The sequence below is a fragment of the Mytilus edulis genome, chromosome 5 (assembly GCF_963676685.1).
Source record: "Mytilus edulis chromosome 5, xbMytEdul2.2, whole genome shotgun sequence".
In the NCBI taxonomy this organism is placed as follows: domain Eukaryota; kingdom Metazoa; phylum Mollusca; class Bivalvia; order Mytilida; family Mytilidae; genus Mytilus; species Mytilus edulis.
The window spans coordinates 52,578,811-52,589,849 of record NC_092348.1 but is presented as its reverse complement, the minus strand read 5'-3'; the positions used below and the strand labels follow the sequence as shown (position 1 = coordinate 52,589,849).

At 32.6% G+C, this 11,039-nt stretch overlaps 1 long non-coding RNA gene across 1 annotated transcript; it reads left to right on the top strand.

Annotated features, from left to right (window-relative positions):
- Positions 1-3,155: 3,155 nt before the first annotated feature.
- Positions 3,156-4,389, top strand: LOC139522447 (uncharacterized). The gene is made up of 3 exons (XR_011664434.1): positions 3,156-3,356; positions 3,865-3,943; positions 4,199-4,389. It is a non-coding gene; the product is annotated as an uncharacterized lncRNA (long non-coding RNA).
- Positions 4,390-11,039: the final 6,650 nt, after the last annotated feature.

Below are 11,039 nucleotides of genomic sequence, written 5' to 3'. Positions count from 1 at the left end.
AGCCTTGGCTCCCACCGAACAACAAGCTATAAAGGGCCCCAAAATTACTAGTGTAAAACCATTCAAACGGGAAAACCAACGGTCTAATCTATATAAACAAAACGAGAAACGAGAAACACGTATATATTACATAAACAAACGACAACTACTGTACATCAGATTCCTGACTTAGGACAGGTGCAAACATTTGCAGCGGGATTAAACGTTTTAATGGATCCAAACCTTCTCCCTTTTTCTGAAACAATAGCATAACATCACAACAAAGAAAAACATACGATAAAATATCAATTGGCAGACTTAACTCAATCAAAAAACGTATGATTAAACAATGAAAGAATACACCTACAAGTTCAAATTTAGTTTTTTTTTCGGGCAATGGGTATGAATGTTGTTTTTGGCGGCGTGTACGCTGTCCGGTGTTGATAGACGTCTTAATAATTTCCAAAAACTACATTTTTTCATTAAGTCATGCGTGATGGGATCGGTTCTGATTGAGGACACCGTAAATGCGTGAGGGGAAGGACAAACATTTTTTTAATCTTTGGATTTGTGACTTTTGTTGACTTTTGTTGACTCAATAAATGTGATCAATGCTGATTAAAAAGCACAGATTTAACCTTATACCTTAAACTGATCACTGATTCAATGAAATCAAACTATTAATTGTTTGTTCAATTTCAGAAAATGACATTGTTCAAAGGAGAAAGGAAAAGAGAACTAAAATTGACTCTCTACAAATAGCCATGGAGATACAAGTTATCCCCGCCCTCGAAGCGAACTAAACCCGCTGGGAGTAGTCCTGTCGTCAAATATACGTCACAGAGATCACCACATATATTTAAGAAAAGTATATCGCCGATCAAAACTTCAACACCTATATATATTAGACGTAATCTGTTCACCCAAAATCACGAAACAAAAAAGACAGCCTATATACAGAATTTATTATTCACGAACATCGATGAAAGCCAAGATAATCTCGAGGAAGACCATAAGGAAGAGCTTTAGATAAACTCTCAGACGTAGGGAAAAGGGAAAAAATTTTGATTTTTTTTCATTAGTACAGAGTGCACGTTTTCCTTTAAACAACATTGCATGCGGCCTGTTTTTGGACATTGTTGAGTGGTTTGAAAAGGACGAATCAAGACGAATGAGATACTCCCCAACATCTCTGCAGTAGTTTTGGTTATCGTTGACAACATTTTTTGTTTTTATTCTTCGTGAAACATATTATTAAACCTATGTTCCCACAATTTATTTCATAATTCAATCTCATAAATTTTTCTTAGCACACATAATTATTATGTGTTTTTTAATAAACAATGTAGTATAATTAAGGTTAGTTTCAACGACTCATAGCTTGAATATAAAGATATAATTTGTACTTCCCCTCACGCATTCACGATGTTCTCAATCAGAACCGATCCCCTCACGCATGACTTAATGAAAAAATGTAGTTTTGGGAATTATTAAGACGTCTATCAACACCGGACAGTGTTCACGCCGCCAAAAACAACATTCATACCCATTGCCCGAAAAAAAACTAAATTTGAACTTGTAGGTCTGTAAATAGAACCATTTCAAAATTGAAATGTCACTTTTTTAATCAATTTCTCGTGGGGCAACTGATTTTGTAGGAGTTCAACTCTACGTACAACAGTAAATGGTACATGTATCTATGGTGTCTTCCTCGAATGCCAACATTTTATATGTTACCTATTCCTTGAATGCCAACAAAAATATTTCAATAGATGTTTATATAATAACAATAGGTGTTTTTACAAGTATTCAAATGTTTTTATAAGTATTTAACTGTTAAAAATAATTATTGAATCTGATAAAATTGCAACATTTGATAAAAAAAAATTAGAACAATAGAGACTGGGACAACGACTCTGAAAGACTAGTCCATAGTATGCCCACCTTTACAACCTGCAAGACATCACTCTATACTCAGCGCAGTAAGACAATACATCAATTACCAAATTCAATGAATCAACAGAAAAAGAAAATACTGAGAAATTGAGACCAGACTCGGTAACCTGAAACAGCGACACGCCAACAGAGAGATGACAACTGTACAGTTTGCAGATTCAGCATCGTGTCTTCTACACTTGTAATAGACTATTAAATGTGAAAAGTGCTAGTTTAAACTATTCAACAACTGTTTAATATCAGATCAAATATATAGTGATTTTTGTCAATTTGCTAAATGTTTGCTTATGTTATTTGTATTGTTTTCTGTGTGCACTGTGTACAAATAAATAATATATGATTCAAAATAGATTTATTTCTCTTCTTTGTATGCTACAAAAAAATGAGTGAAAACATCTTCCACAATACAGTTTCAAGATAATGAGATGTGACTAAGCAATATCTTATGAATCACTTACAAAAGAAAATGTACTATTATAATAACCAAGAAATTATCCGGAACAACTGAACAAAATAAGACAATGTAATCCAACACGAGCTACAAAATTAAAAAAAAAACCTATCAATTAATAAGGGAGGATATTACAGCTATGAAAATATTGAAAAAAGGCACATCAAAGTTGAAAGACTCCATTGTAGAATTTGTGTAATCTGGAATTCCTTAAAATGTGCGCAATCGACTTTGTGGTGCATCACTAATTATTGTAAGAAAATCCATACTGTTCCAACAGTAACAGCAAAAAAAGACTTTCAACAATTTGACAAATATGAATTGGATTGAGCTACCTGTAATTTACCTATTATGTTTAATTGGTGTCATCCTGGTTTGCCCACTTTTAATTACATGTATATGTAAACATAGAGGGAATTGTTGTTTTAACAATTATAGTTTATTTCTGAATTATAGTCATATTTTTTACCTTTTATTTTACCTGTAAAATTAAAAAAGAATATTTTATTCTGCTATTAAATCAAGGAAAATGTGCAAAAATTTTCTTTATTTTATATATACATGTACACTGTAAAAATAGTGCTTAGAATTTAAACGTGTTGCAAGACTTATGTGCTTAGGAAAGTGTTTAATTTCTAAGCATTAAAAGCTAAACATGTTTTGGCTCTCAGCACTTCGCACTAAACATGTTTTGGCTCTCAGCACTTTGCAATAAACATGCATGTTGTTGTGCTACACATGTTTAGCTACATCGTCAAGTATATGAAGCTAAACGTGTTTAAATTCTAAGCACTTTCGATATTTAGACACTTTCCTAAACACGTTTAGAATTACAACACATTTAGGCCGAAGACGGCATGCATACCACGTGCTAATTTTTGAGCGGGAAGAAGAAACAAAGAACCCGAAGTCAAAGGCCACGCTGTTTACTTCTGACCATAACTGACCGTAACTTAACTGTTTCAGAAAGGTAAGGAGTTATAATTATACTGATTCTTATTTTGTACTGCCAATTTTAAATGATTATTGACAGTTATAAGTATTATGTACAAGTACACTACCGTATAGTCAATGCAGGAGAAGAAAAAGGGGGAACCATCCCATGAAACAAGTGCTTGTAAGAGATTTTAGTGTTCAAACTATCTTGTGTAAAGATAAGAGTTGTTTAATGTTCTATCATGCAAGCTAGCACTTACAAATGTATTATATATATATATGTTCTTTGAAAGGAGTTCATGAGGACAATCTTCATTTGGTACTCCTCGGCAGATTATAATGGAACATGAAGGGAAGCGGAATCTGCCGAGTGCATCATTCGCAAAACCAGTGTCATATCGAGTTCATTGTTTTAGTAAGCACTTCCTAAATGCACAATCAACATTTGCTCAACATAAATAAAAAGATGCTTGTTTTTCTTCAATAGTTATAAGCCGTTGTGCTTTCTTATATTTTTATTGATATGTATTGTTTTATTCTAGATGAGAGAAGTGCAGAGAAAATCATTTGTCTTGACATGCTAAAAGAGGAGATAATGCACAGTAGCAACTATATTGCTAGGTAAGAATCCGAAGTGTATTTGATTTTAAAAATGTCAATATATATTTGATCAAATGAATGATATTAAGCATGAAAAGAAGTTTTATATTAAAAATATCAATTGACTCAGCAGTACATTTATGCTTTTATACCAGTGTTCTAATGTTGTTATCTGGATCTTAAATCATGCATTTACTTTTTGGTGTAGTAGTTCGTATATTTATATTTTTAGATTAATTCTACTTAGTTGCTTATCAATATTTTTCTATCTTTCAGGCCAGTGACCAGCAGTTGGGTACTAAGAAAGGAGAAGCTCTTATTGACTTGTAAAATGAAAACAGGACATTTTCAAATTGTTTTGATTGGTCAATATTATGTATATGTATGTTGCTATGAATTTATGATTTTATGAGTTAATATTTGATTGTGTTCAATGATTAACTGGAAATAAACAATTACATAAATTCCTTTGTTTCATATCTTGTAATTTTGTTTTTAATCCTAGAATAAGTATTATAATAATTTCATTTCAAAAGTTCTAGACTGTTTAATGAATCTTTGAAATGAAGAAAAAATGCAATAGTCGAATGTTGACAATTGAATTAAAGAAAATACTCATTCAGATTGAAAAGGTATTAGTCACAATCAATTTGAATTGGAAATTCAAGTTTCTTAGTTTGATGCGTTTGGCTCCTTTTGTGATGGTATGAACACATGTAGTATTGAAAGCTATCATACGTTTTACAGTCTACCCTTCCGGAGTATTAGTTTATTTGGGGTCTAATGAAGTAACGGCTTATCGTACTAAAACGATAAACATGTTTCTTCACGACCCTTTATGGTCTAAACATGTTTACATTCAAAACACTTCACAGCTAAACATGTTTCCTGACAAAACACTTCAGAACTAAACATGTTTCCAGATACAACACTTTACAACTAAACATGTTTACAGTCTAAGCACATTTTAGCAAAACATGTTTCTAGTCTAAACACTTTACATCTAAACATGTTTACAGTCTAAGCACTTTATAGCTTGACACGTTTAGGCTGTTAGCACATTAAATATTAAACATGTTTAGATTTAAAACATGTCAAAAATCGGTTTCACAAATGTGTTTAGGAAAGTGTTTAGACTCTAAACACAATTTTTAGAGTGTATTTGGTAGGATAATGTATTTTATTAAAAAAAAAAAATGTGTACTCAAATGAATAAATATTTCAATTTTTATCAACAAATATTTTTAATTATTGGTACATTCTGAAAAAAAGGTGAAAAGTAAAATAATGAAACTAAAGATTTGATAGAATAAATCTAATTTGAATATCTTTTAATTTATTCAACTTATTTTTTTTTATGTTCAATGCAATACGCCGTTTCAAAATTTAGTAAAATATAAAATTATCCAATTAAATTTAACAACTAGAATATAAATGCAACTGTTCAGTAGCCATTGATCAACAACACCAGTTATAACTTCAACCAGAAACACTGTCTATTGACTACGAGACAGCAACCAACAACGCAACACAGACAGTATGTCCAGGGGTAACCGTGAAAGGCTGCTTCTTCCACTTCACCCAGTGTATATGGCGAAAGGCATAGAAATATGGACTACAGTCCTATTATAAAGAAAATGAAGACATTACTTAACTGATACGACGAGCCGCAGTACTACTGGTACCTCTTGTTCTACCCACCTTGTTGACGATGTTTGGCTAAACACTTTAGAAGACATTGGAGAAACTGAAAACATACCCGCTACAACTTCATTTACAGATTACGTGACAGGGTTTTGGGTTGACAACTACCGCTTTCTTTAGAACCACTATTACATAGAAGGACCCTGCACCATGCACAAATCACCTGGAAGGATGACACAACAAACATAAGAAGCGACTCAAACACGCCCACCCAAACATCTACGAGATCATTGAGCTACTGAAGAAGACAAAGGCACTAACACAATGCAACATTATCCAGTATGCAGCAGGAGGAACCCGCCCACATTAAAGACGACCATACAGAGAAATAGACACCAGACTCATATACAGATACCAACAAGGTCCCATCAACGTGGTAGAATACTCTGACGCAACATCCCATCTTCTCCATTTGAACTGAACAATGAAGTGAATTATTGTTAATTGTGACTATGTAAATATATTAAATGTTTTGTTACTTTTGATGTTTATATAAAAGATTGTATTTCTCATCATTTTACATATAGTGCCCTTATTACTGTTTTGTGCTTAATTATTTCCTTATGCAATGCATTTATAAAATTAATTAATTTATTAAATAAAGTTTGCAATAAAAGAGAACTCAGTGTATAAATATATTTCTATCATGAAAATCATTCAGAAACTAATGAACATAAAGACAATTTTATAACTGAATATCATTTTTTAGTTATTTGCTGTATATGTATGTTGAATGAATTGATTGAATTGATATTAAATTTCTGAGAAAAAATATTTGATTTTTTTATTATTTTTCTATACAAAAAAACAACCTGAATATCTAGAAAAACACTTACAAACTATATACCTAAGTTGGAACAGACTATACAATTGCATGCTCATTAAACCTTTTGTCTTTTTTGTTTTCTTAACTAATAGATAATTGGTAGAATTAAAAGTGGGCAAACCAGGAGTAAACCGTTTAATTAGTATGATTGTTTTGATAAGCATGCACTTTTGTTGTGATAACTTTTTGCACCTATTCCTCGAACGCCAACATAATTTTACAGGTAAATTGTCGGTAGATCAAAGGATGTTGGCATTCAAGGAATAAACCGTATCTATTCGTTAAAGTATTCACCACAGCATAGCATTCTCTTATTTTCAATATTTTGATCAGTTGAATAAGAAAATTGAGATTTAGAAATGTGCATACCTTTTGAAGCGGTGACAATTACTCCACTCAAGCACAACCGGAAAATCCTCTCACGGTTTTCATTGCAAAACCAAATGTTCTGCGTGTGTAGATTACCAGCCGTGAATATCAACCAGTAGAATTAATGATTTGACTTAAAATCTTTCAATTCAATGCCTTAACTTTTTATTAAAATGAGAATAAGGTTGACAGACTGTATTTGAAAAAAACATTAGGTAGACATCAATAAAACATATCCTAGACATTAGAAGAATATTTTGTCTAGATGTTTGAAAGATGTTGTCTGGATATTTTCAATTGAAACTGAATTATATCAAAATTATGTTATTTCAATATAAAATCAAGATATTTGAAAATAATGCTCTTTAAACATTCAGAACAAATATTTCCAGAAAATATGCTATTCACATGAGTACAGCCAGACATATCACGTCAAAAACATGTTTTTGAATGATATTTTGGTGATATTTTGCAATATATTTTAAAAATTTAAAAATATCAATAAAATGTTTTTGTGCTACCTGGGTTAATGGTGCTTATACCCGATATATGTGCATTGTATTGTCAAAAACAACCCATATTTATGTAGCAGAAGCATTCTACTGTCCAATAAATAACTAAAAGTTTACATTTTAACAATTTTGTAAAACTGCTATATTTTGGGGCCAAAAAGGGGTCTTACTGGACCTACTCCTTTTCTTGAAAAGACTGCGGTCAGATTTATTCAAGTTCTTTAACTGTTTTCAATCAATCTCCTTGAAATATGAGTTATAGGAAAGGTATAATATATCATCGAAATGATAAAGAATTTTATCGAAAATATAATGGTTGAGTTACAAATTTCGGACCTTGTCTGGGAAATATGACATGAATGGATCATCATAAGGGTAGATGTATTTAAACTTGCACAACATTGATTTTTCTATTTGTTTTCGTTTTAGACAAAAGTCTTTTGAAGAGAACGAATGACTTCATATTTATACAGGAACATATTTGAATACAAAATACCTGGTTTATGATGAATCCTGGACTTAAAGAAAAAAAGAAGATTGCCCGTTGAAAATATTCAAACTAATTCAATTTGCATAAACCAGAGACATATGTGGATATATGTCTCTGCATAAACTGCATTAATATATATTAAAGCAGGTCTTAAACTGTTTTATTTATAAAATGAAAATAATAGTTTTGCTTCCCCATGAACCATATGTAATTTAAAGACGCGTACGTGTTCGTCGATTGGAATGTTTTAATTATACATTGAACGTGTGACGGTTGTCAGTGGCGCAGGGGCGGATGCAGGGGGGGGGGGGGGGGGTCCGGGGGTGCGCACCCCCCTTTATTTTTACCGATCAATGCATTTGTATCGGGACATATGTTTTGCACCCCCCCTTTGCCCTGGGTGCCCTGGGTTAGCACCCCCCCCCCTTTCGAAAATTCCTGCATCCGCCCCTGGTTGTAATTCACACCTTGTATTGATATCAGGTGATAATTGGATCATTAGTCTAAATAAACATTTCACTTTAATCTTTTAATTGGATTATCTCTATATTTGTTACACTAAATCGTTAGAATTAAATATTTTTATCACAAGTTGCTTTTGACTCTCCGTAAATGAAAATGTAAATGTTTTATAAGCTATGTTGAATTAACTATATATATACAGGTTCATTCCGGACTTCATTTATCATTCAGCAGTTCCGACTTTTGTCACACAGTGTAGGTTCCAGACTTGGGACACGCACACAAAGATTGTGACGGGGTTATCATAGTTTAATGGCACTAAACCTTTTTCTGAATCATATGCGGATCAGGGGGGGGGGGGGGGGGGTTCCGGGGGTTGGAACCTCCCCTTTTTTTGCCGATCAATGCATTTGAATGGGGACATATAATTGGAACCCCCCTTTTTGTCCTGGGTTGGGAACCCCCTTTTTAAAATGGCTGGATCCGCCCCTGTGAATTATTTATTTCTATGGTATATCATGTCTCTTTGACTTACAAGTTTTTACATGCGAGTTTTGGTTATTCTTTGGTATATCCCGTCTCTTTTTACTTGTATCAGATTTGCGTATTATATTTAGTATCTTCCGTCAATAAAAATTAGAAAAAAAGATGTGGTGTGATCCCAATGCGACAGATCTCCACATGAGACAAAATGACATCGAACATGAAAAGTTTACAACAACCATATTTTCGTCTATGTTTATTATTTTCGTTTTAAAAAGATATTAGCGGAATTTTAGACTCATTCAGATTTTTAATTTTCCGTTCAGGTCCGAGTTTTGACACCCAACGATATTTTTCATATGTTTTTTTTTTACATTATCATTAAATTGGACTTTTTGTTTCCCAAAATCAAAAGTTGAAAGATATCCACTAAATATTAAAAAAGTTAATGAAGTTAGAATTAGTCCGACCATTGATCATTTTCAGGTCTTTTCATTTCTCTTTTCAGGTCCAACTTTTGGCATCAAAATTTGTTTTTAATTTAAATTTGTTTTTAATTTTAATGAAATATGGATATTTACTAATGATAAAATTCCAACTTGAAGAAATTCCATCAAATAATAAAAAAAAAGTTATAGCAATTTGAATAATTTTAGTTGTATATTTTCAGGTCTTTTCAGGTGTTTTCAGCATTCGTCTCAACTCGGCCGATTCCGTACCCTCGTCTAAATTGAAGGAGAGTAGCGGATTCTACCGAGGATTGCCGAATGTCTAAATCGGCCTTCGTAAAAAAAATGGCCGATTCCGTACTCCATCTAGCAAGGGGTTTTTGATTATGGACTCTTATGTGATTACTTGCCAGTTGGTCGGAACAGTATACCTAATATATATATGTTCCTGGTCAAGATAAAGAAATAATCAAAAATGGTCCATGTACCATTATAGATTATTATAAACCTGGCCAAATTCCATAAAACAAAATATTGTAGTCCCCATTGTACTTGCTCTGAAATACATTTTTTTTAAAGAATAGACAAGAAAGTAACTGAGGGATTCTAAGTATAACATCATACCTGTACAGGGGCGGATCCAGGAATTTATTAGAGGGTGGTCACCTTTTGAAATCTTAAATTAAAATTCAATTTTTTTATTGGTATCATGAAAATAGTTACAACTATAGAAGACAAAAGTTACACATTAATTATAAAATTGATTCCAATTTCATTTTTCTTGGATGCCTGCGTGCAAACATGTCAACTATAAAATCAAGTTCTAACTCTAAATTGTAATGCACGTGCATCAGTGCAAGTCCATTTAGTCGGTCCTGGCCCATTGTTGCACGTAAAAATGTTTTTAGTAATCTGAGCTCACCATTTGAACGCTCACATTCACAACTTGTTACACTCATTGTGCAAACAATTTTGAGAACAACACGCTCATGTAATACTTTAGAACATTAAACCGTTTCTTGATTTTTATCACTCTGACTTGCCTAGTCCATTTGGAATTTCTTCGGAAGTAGATAGGTGGTTGCATTTCTGGAAACATACCACAGATACATTGCCAAAGTCAGCTGCTGAAACCATTAAAAAATGCAACAAACTTGATTATCCCAATATATATGCAATTCTCAAAATTGTTTGCACAATGAGTGTAACAAGTTGTGAATGTGAGCGTTCGAACATTTAATTTCTATTTATGTGACTTTAAAACTTTAAAATTATTTTTGAATTTTGGCATCACAGTAAAACAATATTATTGGTCGAGAAAAGTTATTATACAAACTTTAAAAATTTAGATAAACGTAATGTAAAAAAAGTATAAATTACCTGATAAAAACATCTAAGATTGAGGACTGTCTCTTCATTCGCCAATACCTGCACGGTATAGTATATGTACAAGTATTAACTTACCTGTAAATCCAATTAGGAGCAAATATAAAATCGGCGCAAATGAAAGAATCATTTTTTTTTAAATCGGCGCAAATGTCATACGCCCATTACGATAGACAAATTGATTTGATCGACGAATTTATTTTTCAAAATGTTCAAGGTGCACCATTTTTTGGTACATGGTGCACCATTTTTGCAAACCCAGGGGGTGGTCACCGGCACCGGATGACCACCCCCTGGATCCGCCTCTGCTGTACCAATTAAAACACAAGAAGTGTCATCAATTGGTAGTAGTTTGACCTCTCATAATGGACAAAATGAGAGGTAATACCAGCCGTAAATCGGAATATTTAAGGCAGCAACCATTTGATTTTCTGGG